This window comes from Marmota flaviventris, chromosome 7 (genome assembly GCF_047511675.1).
Source record: "Marmota flaviventris isolate mMarFla1 chromosome 7, mMarFla1.hap1, whole genome shotgun sequence".
Taxonomy (NCBI): domain Eukaryota; kingdom Metazoa; phylum Chordata; class Mammalia; order Rodentia; family Sciuridae; genus Marmota; species Marmota flaviventris.
In genome coordinates, this window is record NC_092504.1 from 22,631,659 (window position 1) to 22,648,884 (window position 17,226).

The following is a 17,226-nucleotide window of genomic DNA, read 5'->3' on the forward strand; positions in this document are numbered from 1 at the left end:
TTTGACAGATACTTAAGACAACAAAATCTTTGTAATGATAGAAGTACATTTATTAGCTTTTATCTAATATGATATTATAAGGCATCTGAAAGTATTTTCAAATATAAAAATCTATAGAAATATTATTATAAAATGTAATTTTTTAATAGTCCTATAATTTTTTAAAGCACTTTGTAGTTGTAGATACAAAAATCACAACAGAATTAGTAGAATGGCAAATAAAGGAAAAAAAAAATCAGTTTTGTAGCATCAAATAGCATTATCTTGCCACTTGGCTAAGCGTCTCTTCCAAACACCTAGCTTAGCTTCTGTTCCTGAAGGACTGTTTACACTTGTTAGAGAAGAGCCACTACCTACAGGGGCTAAATTCAGCCTTTAGATACAGGATGGCAGCTCCCTTTGACTGTCCTACTTGTAAGAACAGAATTTGGCCTGCAGGGATTCACATGGATGGGGGGCAGAAAAACAATCTTCAAAGAACCAAAGTGGCCATGAAGCTCAGACTCAGGAGGGGAATTGAGAAGGGGATTAAGTGGAATGAAAAAGGGATTTTGTACAGTAGCATTGTGGGATCCCTTACTTACACTTGTTAAACAGTAAGAACATTGCAACCTCCTGGAGTTCCTAAATAACATCCTTAACTATGAAGTCTGATATCTCAGTTATTGCTTCAGCTAAGTAGTATTGGCTTAAAGGTTGTCAGTCGATGGAACATACTCATGTAATATCAGTGACTGACATTCAGGGTTGATTCCCACCACCCCCCATTGTAAGGAAAAAAAAAAGGTACCATCCTTGTCCACAGTTTTGACTCAAATCTTATCCAATGTGAAATGTCATAAAAAGGGAAAGAGAAATAAGGAGCCCACTGATTCTGTCATCCTCCGCTGTCTTTTATATGTGGTTAGGAAAGAGGCTCAAATGTTCCTATTCATGTCTTGCAGAGAGAATATATCCTATGAAAATCCAACAGACTGGGTATAATTCTTTCTTTTCTTTTTCTTTATTTTTTTTTTGTCCCTTCTCTCTCCCTCCCTTCCTTGTTTCCATCTTTCCACCCTGTTCCTTTTCTTTCTTTTCTCTTTTTAAAATAAGAAATCTCTTTAAATTTTGGCAACAGGTTTTATTCAATGTTAATCAAACTGAAGCAGCCAGTGGTCACTCAGTTGGCAATAATGTGGCAACATGTTTCCCTAGACGTCAGGTGTTGCTATGGTATTTAACTGTCTTATTGATATATAATTCACAAATACAATTTGCCCATTTAAAGTGCACAATTAATTGCTTATTGTGAATTCACAGATATGTGTAAACACCACCACAGATAGTATTAAAATTTTTTTCAACTCTAAACAAATCCCAGACCCCTTAACTTTCACCTTCCCATTCTCTGACTCCCCAACCCCAAACAATCTCTAAGTCTGTCTCTATAAATTTGCCTCTTCTGGGCATTTCATTTAAGTTGAATTCTATAAAATATGGTCTTTTGTGACTGGATTTTTTCTCACTTAGAGTCTTTTTTTTAAGTAAAAATAGGAATATGGAGTTTGAAGGGCTTTTAAATTCAGTGACAGAAAAAGACAGTTTGTCTCAATAACAAGGAGAGTAGGGAAGAGAGGAGCACGTCAAGATTTGAAAATCTTCCTTTAGAGATTAGGGAAAGGCAAAGCCAGAAATAAGTCCTGAAGGCTTTTTCAGCAACTGCCTGTGGAGGCACCTCTAGGATCCATCCCTTTGAAAACTTAAGAGCATTCCTTATGATAATCAAATTGCAGAGAAGTGGGGGGAGGCACTCACCTATTAGGTTCAAATTTGGTTCTATCAGTTGTTTAAGCAGCTGAAGTGTAAATTGATCATGTGTATCTGTAAACTGTCCATTGTTAAAAAGTATAATACTCATTCTAGATTTGCATAGCCATTTTTCAAGATGTTATCCTTATGTGAATTCTTGGTTCTAGTTACCAATACAAACAAACAGAACAATATAAGAATCTAGGGTACTGAACCCTAACACATTCAATTTATGTGCTAGTAATAAAGAGAGTTATAAAAAAACACACTCTGCAAAGAAGGAAAGAAATAGCATTTTCAGAGTGGAACACATTATTCCTTTTTTTTTTTTTAAATCTGTATGTGTGTACGTGTGTGTAGTGTGTGTATGTGTGTGTGTGTGTGTGTGTGTGTGTCTGTGTCTATGCACATGTGTGCCTCTGGGTATTTAAACACAGTAGTGCTTTACCAACTGAGCTACATCCTCAGCCCTGTTTTATTTTGATTTTTATCTTTTATTTCTTTTAAATAGGATCCTAAGTTCCATGACTGACATTGAACTTGCAATCCTCCTGCCTCGGCTTCCTGAGTCACTGGGATTGTAGGTATGTGCCACCATGCCCTGCTAAGCATATTATTCCTAAAGGGCTAATGTTAAGTGCTGAGAGCCATAGCCAAGTAGAAATGACGCATGGCATTTTTGGTTGAAAGGTGACAGCAACTCATTGAGATGATAATGATTATGTTAAGATGTGCATTCAATTGGAGATTAGACCCCTGCTGTCTGCCTTGGCCTGCTACTTTGGACTCCCAGAGGAGAGTTCCCATTGGTTGGGGAAGTGCTAAAAGGGGGGAATTCCGGAGGAAGGATTTCCTGTTGGTGTAGTGTGTCCTGGGGGAAGGCCGCGTGCATGGCATTCGCGGGAGTTTTGGAAATAAAGTTTGTTCCTGCTTGAGTGGCTCCTGATTTTTTGCCCAGCCAGACTGTGGCAGTTAAGGCCTTGCATTAAACAGAATTATAAGAAGAATTAAAAAAAGTGGTTTTCTCAATAGTATACTAAGGAAACCCAACTTCAGAGTTTGTAATTCTTAGAAAATCATGAAAGAAGAGAAATGTCTTTAAAATGTGTGTTATGAGTTGGACATGTAGAACATAAGAATTTTGCTGGACTACTGGGTGCTCTAAAAGAGCATACTGAGAATACATCAGCAATGTTTTTTTTATTATTATTAAGAATGATTTATACACCTGTATTCTTTTAATGCTTAAATTATAGTTCTGCTTTAGCAACATCATTTGGAGAATTTCTTCTTTTTACTTTAGAGTATCTTTTTCTTCCTTTTTTTTTTTTTGAAGCAGAATAAAGTTTTTATGCTGTATAATTTCTTAAAAAATTCAAACCAGTCATTTTATAGGATTTCCCCGAATTGAATTATTTTCTTTTATGTGATATATAAGAAACTCTATTTTGTAAATTCTTTTTTTTTTATTGGTTGTTCAAAACATTACAAAGCTCTTGACATATCATATTTCATACATTAGATTCAAGTGGGTTATGAACTTCCATTTTTACCCCAAATACAGATTGCAGAATCACATTGGTTACCCATCCACATTTTTACATAATGCCATGTTAGTAACTGTTGTATTCTGCTACCTTTCCTATCCTCTACTATCCCCCCTCCCCTCCCTTCCCATCTTCTCTCTCTACCCCATCTACTGTAATTCATTTCTCTCCTTGTTTTTTTTTTTCCCATTCCCCTCACAACCTCTTATATGTAATTTTGTATAACAATGAGGGTCTCCTTCCATTTCCATGCAATTTCCCTTTTCTCTCCCTTTCCCTCCCACCTCATGTCTCTGTTTAATGTTAATCTTTTCCTCCTGCTCTTCCTCCCTACTCTGTTCTTAGTTGCTCTCATTATATCAAAGAAGACATTCTACTTTAAATGTGCTTCCTTAGTACAATTCCTCTTATGTCTAAACAATTTCATTTATTCTATTTTGCTAAACTCTTTTAAATGAAAGAAAAATTAAGCTTTTAGAGATTAAATGACTTTTCCAAAATCTACAGTTATAAAATGGTCATGTATCTATCTAAATCCAGGTTTCTGATATCAAATCCCAAGCAATTTTCACCATTATCCACTGTCATGTAGAAAAGTAGTTTAAAAATGCCAAGTAATTACATGGATGAAAATGTGGTCATATTCTTTAAAGAAAATTTAAGAAATGGACTCATTAAAAAAAATAAATCAGATCTGAAATTTTACCCAGGCTCTTCATATTACAAAAAAAAAAAAAAAAGTGACAACAACAAAATAATACAAATAAAATGTGTTGTGCATATATATGTGAGTATGAGTGTTTGTTAATTTAGTTTGGTTTACTGTCCTGATAATCATTAACCCTTCAGTATACCTCTAAATAGATTATCTGTTGTTTCTAGTATAATTCATACAGAAAAAGGGTCCCTGAAGCAAAGGGTCTGTTTGACCTTTGCACAGACATCATAGAGAAGCCAGGATCAGAGATGACTTATTCAGGCATGCAATAGAAATATGTTGAAAAGCCCTTAGCTTAATACATTCATAGTATTTAAAAATGTTTCAGGGATTCCACCTCTTGGGTCCCCTTCTTCCTCTGGGAGAAGTCTTTTCTGCTGTCCTTTAATAAACTTCTAATTTCTACTCTGAACTTGCCTCTGCGTGCTTCTTTGGTGTTATTCTTCAACATTGGGGAAGCAAGAACTCGTCACCGGTCAACAGCGGTAACATATTGGAGGTCCCAGACCGAGATTCTACACCGAGGTAAGTGCACGCACCCCATGTCTGTTTGAGGTGCATCTTTCTCTCTCTTTCTTTCTGGAGGGTAAGGTGGGCACCCGACGGCTACTTAAACGCAATTAGTGCAGCCGCCACTCTTCAAGACTCGGGTGAGAGGTTTCCCGGCCTAGGCAGCTCTCAATCACCTGTTCAATACAGAGCAGGCATGTTGGGTTCTGCCAAAGCCGCTTCCAACTTTTCTGTCTGGGCCTGGAGAGCAATTGGCGTGAGTACACAGTGTCCCGAATCCCGATCTGCCTCGGATGCGTGGAGGTGGAGGAAGGAGTTTGGAACAACTGCGGAATTCTGGTCTGGGCTACACTCAGACGATTCCTAAGGTTCCTTTCTCTTGAGCCCCCTCCCGACAGCCCTCAGGGGTATCTAGGGTGATCGGTAGATGAATGGCACTGAGGGAAAGCCCCAATCACATTTGCCTCCGTATGGGCCATGCAACACTCCCAACTCCGCATCCACTCCTCCTGGATGCTCCCCTTCCTTCGCAGGTCAGAAATGTTAGCAATTCAGGTTGTAGGACTGAGAAAGGCATGAGATAATTAGCAAAATCTGCCCAGGTTCTCTACTCTACTTCCAAGTTGGCAAGTAACTCCCAATCATTTAGTTTTATTTTGAACTGGGTAGCCTGAGAAGATTTCACTAGGTGTACCAGTGCATTAACTTGGGCAAGGATAGTAAATTATGATATGGTATCTGTTCCCCTCAGTGTGTAAGATTTAGGAAAAATGTTGAATTGGAAAGTTGGTCTGGCTTATTGAAATAACATTGAATAGCAACAGTCTTAAATTTTTAAAGCTTAATTTTGGATATACATGGTAGTGTGGTTCTCTTTTAAGATATTTTTTCAGGTGATTTAATGTAACTTAATACTACTTTAGGAACTTCAGAACAAAGGAAGTAGCTTAATGATCCTGAAGGAATTTCTTCTGATGGTGGCTTTTATATTATCAAGAAAGATCCTATTTTCAGTTTTGTGTGAGCAAGTTTTTCTAGTGTAGGAAAATGTAAAGGTATGAAATTTTGTAAATTGTATCTTAAACTTGTATCATAATTTTCAACATCCAAACCTGAAAATTGTGACTTATGGTTAAAATGCCTTAGGCATGAGGTTTCTGCTCAGAATTCCAGTTTTCCCAGTTCCTTCCAGACCTCAGCCAGGACTTAAGTTGATATGCAAATAGAAGAAGCCTAGAGCACTCAGTATGAGACAGATCTGAGGCCCAAGAAAAAAAAAGAGTAAAGTGTCTTTTTATGGGAACTCAAACTAGATTAAACCAAAGAGTAAATTGTATGGCATTTACTAATTACTGGCCGGTCAATTTTTTCTAGGACTTTTGCTTTTTTCTTAGATTCTGTATTTTTTTTGAGCTCGTGATTTTGATCCTACAGAGAAGTTAATGTTTTTCTGATAAGTTCTATTTTTGATCAACTGGAGTTTTTTTTTAAACATTGCAATGAGAAATCTGCTTAAATTCAAAAATTTACAAGTATTGTTTCAAAATGTGAACAGGAGGAGGTTAACAGATGAAAAAGAAAAATTAGAAGTTTCTAGGTATGGATTTAATAGAGGGAAAATGTGTTTCTGGATAAGAGTCTATATGATTAAGTAATTAAGAGGGTTTAAGTAAATGATATAAAAGGTCTGTGTAAGTTGCTTATAAGTGTAAGTTTTTGAGCAAGTAATCTTAAAGAAATCAAACAGCTGGTTAAACAAGTACTGTTTTTAGAGAATTGTGCCATATTTCTTTAAAAAGCTAAACTTGATTAATATAAAAACATCAATGTAATTGTGGTGTTAATGTGTCCATATCTTCCAGGTATACAAGTCTGTAAGGTAGAAGTTTTAAAAGAGCATTATATCAAGCTGGTGTTCTAAAGTTGTATGGTAATTTTAGGCTTAAAAAGAAAAACTTGTTGGAGATTTATTTATATCATTTGTGTTCTATAACTGGACTTGTTATCAATAAGATATGTAAAGTTCTATGTTACTTTTTACACTGAGATACAATTTAAATGTATTTTTAAGTTAATGAGAGCCTAATCTGTGTGAAGGTTTTATTGCAAAACACAAAAGTACATTACTACTTTTCTACAAAAGGTTAAAAGCTTTCAGCCTTTCTTTAATTCATGTTTTAGATGTGATATTATGTTGTGTTTGCTCAAGTTCACAACAATTTATGTAGGCTTTGTAAAATGATGTTTGAAAAGCAAAGATCAGTGATCAGTTTCAGAACTACAGTACTTAAGATTTATGAAGAGCCCTGCCTTACTTGAGATAAGGCTCTGTCCCATCTCACTACATTTGAAAGTGACTATGGAAGAAGTAAGCCAGATTTCAGTACATTTAAAGTTGTGTCCAAAAGTAGTTTTTTGCCAAGATTACTAGGATCTCAAACAGGGAATTATGATGTATAACCCTGCCAGAATTCAAGGTAGCTATTATATAAGCTAAATGTTTTTACTCTTGATAATTTTATTTTGTAGTTTGCTTATAGATGGTTTAAGGATTGCCTGTTAATGTTTTAAGGAGGTACTGCTTTAAGAACACACAACCTGAGTCAACACAAGATAAGGAGTTATCACCTACAGGAGAGAGAGATAGACATTAAAGCCCAGTACTCTTAGTATAAGGCTGTTGAAACTTATTTGCTGGATGTTTAAGATTAAGTTTTAAAATTAAAGTTAAATTAAAAGGGCCAAGAAAACCAATATTTGGCTCTTGCCCTCTAAGTCAGTCTGAATCAGGGAATAGGGGACTTCTCCAAAGAGCTTTGCAACTCTAGGCCACATAACCTCCCGATCAGGGAGATTAATGAGACCAGTGGAGGACAGAAAGCCAATCAGTGCATTTGCTGTGAAGAGGAGGGTCATCAGAAAAGGGAGACATCCCTGATGCTTCCAAGGGAAGCCACATGGTCAAGCAAGGCCTGGACCCATCCTAGTGCAATGGCACTAGCAGAACTGAGAAGCTGCTGTGAAGTTCCGGAGGACTCCCAGGGAAACTCAGCTGACTGTTAACAATAGATAGAAACAAAAGTCAATTTGACTCGCTTCATCTTAAACACTTAGCAAAGACAGTCAAAGCCAAAACACAGCTATCCCTGGGCATTTTAAATAATAATAGTTAAATGTAACTTCCAAAAATAAGTAAACTGGAGGCTAACAAAAGAGATTCTCAGACAGGAATGCCTGATAACTATCAAAAGGAACTGCCAGAGTAGTTTTTAGTTTAAGGCCTTTATTTCTAACCTACACAGGTAGGCTTAGTGTTTGCAAGTATGGTTATCCAGCCCTAAATAACAGAATTAAAGATTTCTCTATTAGACACAGAGGTCATACTAGTAAAAGGATTTTTCAAGATCAGATGACATTAAATTATTAAACTATATCTTAAGGGAAAGAACGTCTGTAACCCTAAAAGTTAAATGTTGTGTTTACATCCCTGACATTTCTCGCAATGTGACAAATATCCTTAAAGATTTACATGCTCAGATAGAAGCCATGTCCTCAGCAACTTTGTCGTGGAAACAATATCTTAGCTCCTGGTTCTTGGTACTTCCTGGTGGAAAACATTGTTAGTCTTTGTCTTTGCCATCATACTCATTGGCATATTCCTGTGCTATGGCATTTATTGCTGCATCAATATGGTTCCAGTACTAATGAATTCTTGTTTCTCTTATAGACCACCCATCACTCAAATGGCCCTCCAGCCTATTACTTCTCAATCAGACTTCTATCATGGACCACTCGATAGACCCGATTTTTAAAGGGGGACTCCAAACTGCTTGCCCCACATCGTCCCTTTTCAGCCTGAAGAAGCCAGAAAGATCTTCTTCGCCCCCCTTCCTTACAGCAGTAAGGAGTTCCCAACTTAGAGGGGGGAATGAAGCCAGATTTAAAGTTAGGTAGTCAGTGTAGTTAGGTAAATCGGGTCTAATATGGGTCTAATATCAGTGAAATCTAAAATGGAGGCCGTGCGGAGAATGACTCAGGGAAAACACAGGACAACTCATGGAATGTTAATGAAGTCCCAAAAAGGCCCTAGGCCAAAGTCCACCTCAAAGAAAGGTTAATGAACAGCCCCCAGCAAAAATGTGCTGACTCAGAAGTCCTTCCTGACCAGATTACTTCTTTGGCCCACCTGTGTCCCACCCCTCGGTCCTTCCCACCTACATTCCATCACTGAAAGAACTATAAAAAGGGGAGACAACATCCCTTCCACGGATTCCACCTCTTGGGTCCCCTTCTTCCTCTGGGAGAAGTCTTTTCTGCTGTCCTTTAATAAACTTCTAATTTCTACTCTGAAAAAAAAAAATGTTTCAGACATTAAATTGTTATGGGCCAAGCTTTATGGGCAATTACCAAATAGACTCTGTTTTACCTAGAGACTCCATGTGAGATAAGAAATGCTTCTACCATGGGAACACCCCAGCTTTGTACTCATTAGCAGTTGCTTAGCATAGTATGTTTGGCAACACAAAATGGCAATTCTTATACAATGTAAAATTGTTTTCTATTTGGTTCCAATTTTTCTAGGGCAATGTACCCTAACAACATAGAATGTTAATGTTTGTCTAGACATCAGTAACCTTTCTTTAACTTGTACTCAACTAGGTTCCTTTTGACCCACTTCCCCTTCTACTTATAAGTTTAGATCTCGTAATGTTTGCTAGTAGTTTTGAATCATAGCAACACTTACTTATGATTAATATGGTTTGGGATGATCAAGGGGTGTTCTAAACCTTCAAGGGGGTCAAAGGGTGTAGACTTGCAACCTGCCCCTTGGTCCACCAACTGGTAAATCCATACCACCAGCTGATGTATAAAGATGGTTCCATCTCCTGCTTTAGGATCAACTTAGTGATTTATTTCAATCTTGCCATAACAAAATCATTTTTCCCAGTAAGAGCACTGTAAGGTAGATCATTATATTAACTCATATCTCTGAATTTGAAGTTTATAGACCAGTATACAGCCCACTCTGATTGTAAATTATTGGCCCAGATTGTCTTTTATTTATTTATCCTTCTGTTTAATTTTTGTGTGGGCTTTGTGTTCAATTTTTGAAAAACAATCAGGACATTGTGGGCTTTCTTGATGTGACAGAAAAGTTTCTTTTAAGGCAAACAGTCTAGATAATTGAATAGGAACTCCTTATTGTATCGCGTAGTTTCATACTTTTTAATGTTCTTATAAAAATTTATTTTGTAGCAGCTGAGATTTGTTTTAATTAAGTATGAAAAGACATCCAGGCATGAAAATGACTGTCATAGAAGGAGAATTTGTTATTATTCTCATAGTCTCCTAGAAAAAGGGGATGAAGCATATATTATAATGAATCATGCAGGTGGAGGAGGGAGAGAAAGAGAAGAGCTAGGGCAAGATACTTTATTGTGGTTTTGGTGGCAGGGAATGGGCGAGTTTCCGTTTAGAGTGTATGAATTACTTTGGTAGACTCAGGCTTGAGGGGTAGCCTGTTGGCCTCCACTTGTCTGGTACTTGGTGCTAGGGAACTGAGGACCAGAAAGGTTTCACAGAAGAGGGAGCCTGGTAAAAGGAGGGTGCTGGAAGCAATGTCTTGGGATTGGCTAATTTGCAGAATAAAGGCATGATCTCAAGTGAGCTGTCATTTTTTCCCCTGGATGAGGAAGTCCTTCCATGACTGACCCGCTGAACATATTTTCATTGAGACTGTTTAAAATGTCTGATGACAAGTTTTTATTGTATTCTTTAATCTCTCTCTGGTGAGATGTCCATCTACAACTTCTTTCTAATATTAGACTCCCTCTGCTTCCTCTCTGTCCAATTAATCTACAGTGATGAGGGGTCTGAAATGAGCACCTTTTTGGAGATATGGTAGTCTCCCCTTATTTTCAACACACACACATTCCAAGACGCCCAGATGCTTGAAACCACAGATAGTACCAAACCTTATACATCTGTTATTTTGCCTTTACACAGAAACCTGTGATAAAGACTATGTTTATACATTAGGCATAGTAAGGAATCAGACAATTTCTGATTTATATTCCTCAGGGCAGGGAAACTTTTCTGTGGCATGTGGTCTCTTTGAGAAGGAGTAAATACAAAACTCAGCTAAAGAGTCTGGACAAAAAGTGCAGTTCAAGTCATTTGTTTATTTCTTCAAAGATCATAATCGAGTTCTTGCTGTGTTAAAGACAACTCTGATGGACACAAAGTTAACAAAAACAAACTATTTTATTATCCTCCATGAGATAACATCAAATGTGACAAATACATCAACATTTGTATAAGTAAAGAGGTAATTATGTGAAGTGCTGTAGAAATGAGAAAGGGCTGAACATATCAATATCTATATCTATATGTGTATCTATCTATCTATCTATGTATATATATATATATATATATATATATATATAGAGAGAGAGAGAGAGAGAGAGAGAGAGAGAGAGAGAATAAATGGCACTAATATGGCCAGTTAATTTGCCAATGATAGAAAAACTCAAATTAATTTTTAAAGCATTTATAAGAGAAACACATAATATAGTGAACAATCGAAATAGTTATTGACTGAGGTAAGTTCTTCTAGAGAAACCAGAGACAGGTTGAGGGTAATTGAGTTGGGTTTTTTTTTTTCTTTTTTAAAAAAAATTTTAATTAACTTTTTTTATTTATATGTGATAACAGAATGCATTATAATTCTTATTACACATATAGAGCACAACTTTTTATATCTCTGGTTGTATACAAAGTGTATTCACACCAATTCGTGTCTTCATACATGTACTTTGGATAATAATGTCCATCACATTCCACCAACATTTCTAACCTCATGCCCCCTCCCTTCTCCTTCTACCCCCTGCCCTATCTAGAGTTCGTGTATTCCTCCCATGCTCCCTCTCCCTACCCCATTATGAATCAGCCTCCTTATATCAGAGAAAACATTTGGCATTTGGTTTTTTGGGATTGGCTAACTTCACTTAGCATTATCTTTTCTAACTCCATCCATTTACCTGCAAATGCCATGGTTTTATTCTTTTTTTTTTATTTTTTATTGTTGGTTGTTCAAAACATTACATAGTTCTTGATATATCATATTTCACAATTTGATTCAAGTGGGTTATGAGCTCCCATTTTTACCCCATATACAGATTGCAGAATCACATCAGTTACACATCCATTGATTTACATATTGCCATAATAGTGTCTGTTGTGTTCTGCTGCCTTTCCTATCCTCTACTATCCCCCCTCCCCTCCCCTCCCCTCCCCTCTTCTCTCTCTGCCCCCTCTACTGACATTCATTTGTCCCCCTTGTATTATTTTTCCCTTTCCCCTCACTTCCTCTTGTATGTACTTTTATATAACTCTGAGGGTCTCCTTCCATTTCCATGCCTTTTCCCTTCTCTCTCCCTTTCCCTCCCACCTCTCATCCCTGTTTAATGTTAATCTTCTTCTCATGCTCTTCGACCCTACTCTGTTCTTAGTTACTCTCCTTATATCAAAGAAGACATTTGGCATTTGTTTTTTAGGGATTGGCTAGCTTCACTTAGCATACTCTGCTCTAATGCCATCCATTTCCCTGTAAATTCTATGATTTTGTCATTTTTTAATGCAGAGTAATACTCCATTGTGTATAAATGCCACATTTTTTTTATCCATTCATCTATTGAAGGGCATCTAGGTTGGTTCCACAGTCTTGCTATTGTGAATTGTGCTGCTATGAACATCGATGTAGCAGTGTCCCTGTAGCATGCTCTTTTTAGGTCTTTAGGGAATAGACCGAGAAGGGGAATAGCTGGGTCAAATGGTGGCTCCATTCCCAGCTTTCCAAGAAATCTCCATACTGCTTTCCAAATTGGCTGCACCAATCTGCAGTCCCACCAGCAATGTACAAGTGTACCCTTTTCCCCACATCCTCACCAGCACTTGTTGTTGTTTGACTTCATAATGGCTGCCAATCTAACTGGAGTGAGATGGTATCTTAGGGTGGTTTTGATTTGCATTTCTCTGACTGCTAGAGATGGTGAGCATTTTTTCATGTACTTGTTGATTGATTGTATGTCCTCTTCTGAGAAGTGTCTGTTCAGGTCCTTGGCCCATTTGTTGATTGGGTTGTTTGTTCTCTTATTGTCTAATTTTTTGAGTTCTTTGTATACTCTGGATATTAGGGCTCTATCTGAAGTGTGAGGAGTAAAGATTTGTTCCCAAAAATATGGAACGCTTCACGAATTTGCGTGTCATCCTTGCGCAGGGGCCATGCTAATCTTCTCTGTATCGTTCCAATTTTAGTATATGTGCTGCCGAAGCGAGCACTGAGTTGGGTTTAAAGAAGGTAAAGTCCTTAAATATTATAGTAAGTCTAAGTGTTGACATGACTTGGCGATACTATAGAACTCAGGACACAGTACACCAATATACAACACCTTGGCATTTGGAAAACAGCATAAACTGGGAGGTCACTCTATTCATTCTCACCTGAAGCAGATCATTAAACCGAGGAAGAATATATTGAACTTCCCCTGAAGCAAGTCATGAGAGCCCCACTTGAGAGATTCTCCCCTTACATCTGTAAGGAAGAAGCCAAATCTGAATCGTCGGGTCTTGTTACATTCCACTGAGTCTATTACCAGTGGAACATACTCACATTGTCTAATCATATTTATCCATGATCATTCACTCTTCATCAGACTTAGGTATAAAAATATACAGATTTATTCTTTTTTTTAATTTTTATTTTTAAATTCTTCTATGTCCTGAGAATTTATATTTTTTTTGTTAATTTTTCTTTCAATATAGGGTCTTCAGCCCTGCCCCTATGATGATAAAGGCACTTCTTTGTTCCTACAATATCCATGGTATTGGCAAGTAGATTTTTTTTTCCTTTATAGTATTTCTTCTGACTCAATATTCATGTCTTAGTTGTATATCTAATAAACATGTCTTTCATCCCAAGTATCATCTTTCTAGCCAAGTAATATGCACCACATCTTATGTCTCCAGATATTTTTTTTTTCTTTTGAGTTTACAAACTGTCTAGACAAACACATGCAGCAAACAAATAAACACAGTTCAGGTTGAAATTAGGTTTTGTAGTTCTACTGTAGGGTGTTTGATGGAATATCAGTATTTTTAAATATCAGATTTCTACTTTAGGCCCAGTGTTCTAGCTTTACAAATAAACAAAGAAGGTACATAAACAAGTGAAAATGATGACATTGAGCAAATATTTTATTCTTTCTACATCTGTGTTTGAAATTCTAAATCAGAATCCTTTAGGTGAGTTGGAAGGGACCACATTCATTACTTGTTCATATCAAGGCTTTAGATTAATTAAACTTAAGTTTTCTGGTCTAACACATCACTCTCAATTCTTCAAGCTGAATTTGGACTTTAACAGAACTATCATGGGAAAATTGTAAAACCAACAAAACACACACACACACACACAGAGCATGAAAGAGAGAGAACAGTACAGGAGCTCTTCTCATTTGAGATTGCTATGTAGGTATTTATTGCTTTGGCTTTGGCTCCTTTCTTGCAGATATAAGGGGAGCATCTCTCAAGCGGGACTCTCTCATGACTTGCTCCAAGGGAAGGTCAGTATATTATTCCTGGTTTGTATTTGATTTTCCCTTCCCAAACTCAAACTGAAATTTAATCTCCACTATGAAATATTAAAAGGTGGAACCTTTAAAATGTTATTATGGCTCTATTTTCATGTATGGTTTCATGAATTTATTAATCCTTTTATGCAATTACTGGATTCATGGTTTAACAGAAATTTGACACTACTCCCTCTCTCTTCCCTTGTGATTCCTTGAACTGTCTAGGGGCTCTACCAGCATGAAGGCCACCATCAGATAAGGTCCCTTAACTCTGGACTAGATTCATGAATCAAAACAAACCTCTTTCTTTTATAAATTACTCAATCTGTGGTAAATAAAAACAAGCTACATGTTTGGAAGATGAATGTGAAACATATGTGAATTCTCCAATTTGTTGGGATCTGGGTCAGTTGTTCTTTTCTGACTAATAGACTCAAAGATCATAACAAAATCATAAGGGTTCTAACCACATGTATGATAACATATTTTACTAGCAAGCACAATGAATTCTGATTATGACTTAATATTTGCCCTAGTGTATTCCCAACAAGGCTATTATACTTTCAAAAGGAATAATATGGGAAAATGCAGAAAATGTTACTGACTTTCTCTTTTAATTTCTATAACTGATAACATCTCCCTTTTAAAATGCCTTATTCAAGAATGTAAAGGAAAAAATTAATGGCCCAAATGGAGTTTTGCTTTCATTTAAATTTGTCTTTGATCTTAGGCCTTTTTTCCCCTGTATACTTATTTCTTCTTTTATTTCTTCAATTGTCATTTTTATCTTTCTATGCTAGTAAAGGTTCTTAAAGTATTCATGTAGTAATTATAATTTAAGGCTTGCCCTAAAAGCTATTACCATGGTCTTAGTACTTCACATACAGGAATAGAACAAACTGTGCGAATGCAGTTTATATTCTTATAGAGAAAAACAAATAATACACCACAGAATAATAAATAAGTAACTTATTTCTTGTATTAGAAGATAATACATCCTGCACAAAAGTAAAATAGAACAGAAGTATGAGATTAAGGATTTATGGATTAGAACATTTTAACTAAATTTGTAATGCTCATTTTCATTAAGAAGAAGTTTACAGGTGAGCAAAGACTTGAAGAAGGTAAGGTCAATTGCAATTCCAATTACAAATCTGCTCCAGGCAGAAAGTTCTCTCGAAGGAAATGCCCTAAGGATGAGATGTGCTACTCTTGGTCAAGGACAGGCAGAAGGTCAATGTACAAGATAAAGTAAGGAAAAGAAAAGATAAGAATGAGTTCTGGGTATGAACAGTTGGGGAGCATGTCACAACAGGGAAGCAAATCATATTGTATCTGGGAAACTATTGTAAAAAAAAGGCTTTGAATATGAATAAAATAATAGAATATTTGCAGAATTTTGGAAAAAATAAATATAACTTTACAAATATCAGATTATCTATAGATGTGTATATATACACTAATACATGCTTTATAAATTCTAATCAAAGATGTATGTACATGGTATATATGTAACATATAGCATGAGTGTCAGGTGGCTTCTTTGCTTCCTGAATTTGTAGAATGAAATCCATGGACACAAAGGTGAGAAAAGAGTAACAGTATTTATTAGAGAAACAGAAAGAAACAAACAGAGCTTCTGAAAAATGAAGGGTCCCCAGAGAGTGTTGTCAAAGGGAATCCGTTGTCTAGGTGTTTTTATGGGCTTGATTTGTCCCTAGAGGTGATTGGTGAAATGATATGGGACTATCAGGTCAGAAAAGGGGCCAATAAACTGTATTTTGTCTTTTTCAGAATATCTAGGGAAAAGTGTTATCTAAGGTTGTTAGCCCAAGAGTGTGGATCAGGGTCTGTTAGCGCAAAAGGGTGCACCTTTTGCTGTTACTATTAAAGAAATGCCTGTGGCTGGGAATAACTGGGGTTAGAAGGTTGATTTCCCAATCCTCTCTTCTCCTTTTTAAGAGTATTTTCTTGGCTATCTATGGGTGGTTTGTCTATCTTGTACATAAATATGTAAGTATCAGGTTATATAAAGCTTTGATAGAGTATCCATGCTTATAATTATAAGAAAATCATGAAAGAAATCTTGAAATAAGAGCAGAAATTTAGTTTCTCTTTTCTAAATGAAAAGAAAAAAAAGAAACTGAAACCTCACATACCAATTATCCTAAGTAAAACGCAAGACATTGTTTGGATCTGGAATGTTCCACAAAATTTTATGTGTTGAAGACTTGTTCCCCAGGTCTGCAATGCTCAGAGATGGAACTCTGAGGATGTGATTGGATCACAAAGTCTCTGACATCATCAGTGGATTAAGTGGTTGATAGCTGAATAATTACTGGGAGGCAGTAGGCATGTTTCCAAGAATCAGGTCACTGGAGGATGTGCCGTGGAAGGGTATTGCTTGTCAATAGCCCATTTTCTTTCTCTTTTTCTAATTCTCAGCCGCCATGAGCTGACAGACTTTTTCTTCAATGTCCTTCTGCCATGATTCTTGGGGCCAGCCAACGATATACTGACATTTTTGAAACTGTAAGCCACAAAAATATCTCTTCCTCTAAGTTGGTTTTCTCAGGTAGTGACAAAATTTGACTAACACACATGCAACAATTCATGCTATCTATAGGTATAATGCCAGGTAGAAGTGGAATTTTCTTATCAATAGCCTACTTCAGTTAAATTTTTCATTTTAAAGACTGATTTTTGTTTTCTTTTGTCTGATGGTTGAGATAATTGATGGGCCTCTTTGCCAGTTTCATCATTCACATGACATTCATTACTTCAGAACAACATGAGTAGAGAACTAGGCACATTGTGTTAGAAAACCAAAGTTTACATAGGCTTCTGTTCCAAACACATGAATCAAGTAGCCCTGAAGATGAGGTATCATCACAATCCATATAATGAACATCACTTTCATGAGTGTTCACTGATAATAGCAGCTTTGGAAAACGAAGGGTCTTTCTGAATTTCAGAGAAATACTATTAATTCATTAAAGGTTTCAAAGCTTTGAAGCAAACATTCCAA

General features: G+C 36.5%; 1 non-coding gene across 1 annotated transcript; it reads right to left on the reverse strand.

Annotated features, from left to right (window-relative positions):
* Positions 1-12,799: 12,799 nt before the first annotated feature.
* On the reverse strand, positions 12,800-12,906 carry LOC114100933 (U6 spliceosomal RNA). The gene has a single exon (XR_003584174.2). It is a non-coding gene; the product is annotated as a U6 spliceosomal RNA (small nuclear RNA).
* Between the last annotated feature and the right edge of the window lie 4,320 nt (positions 12,907-17,226).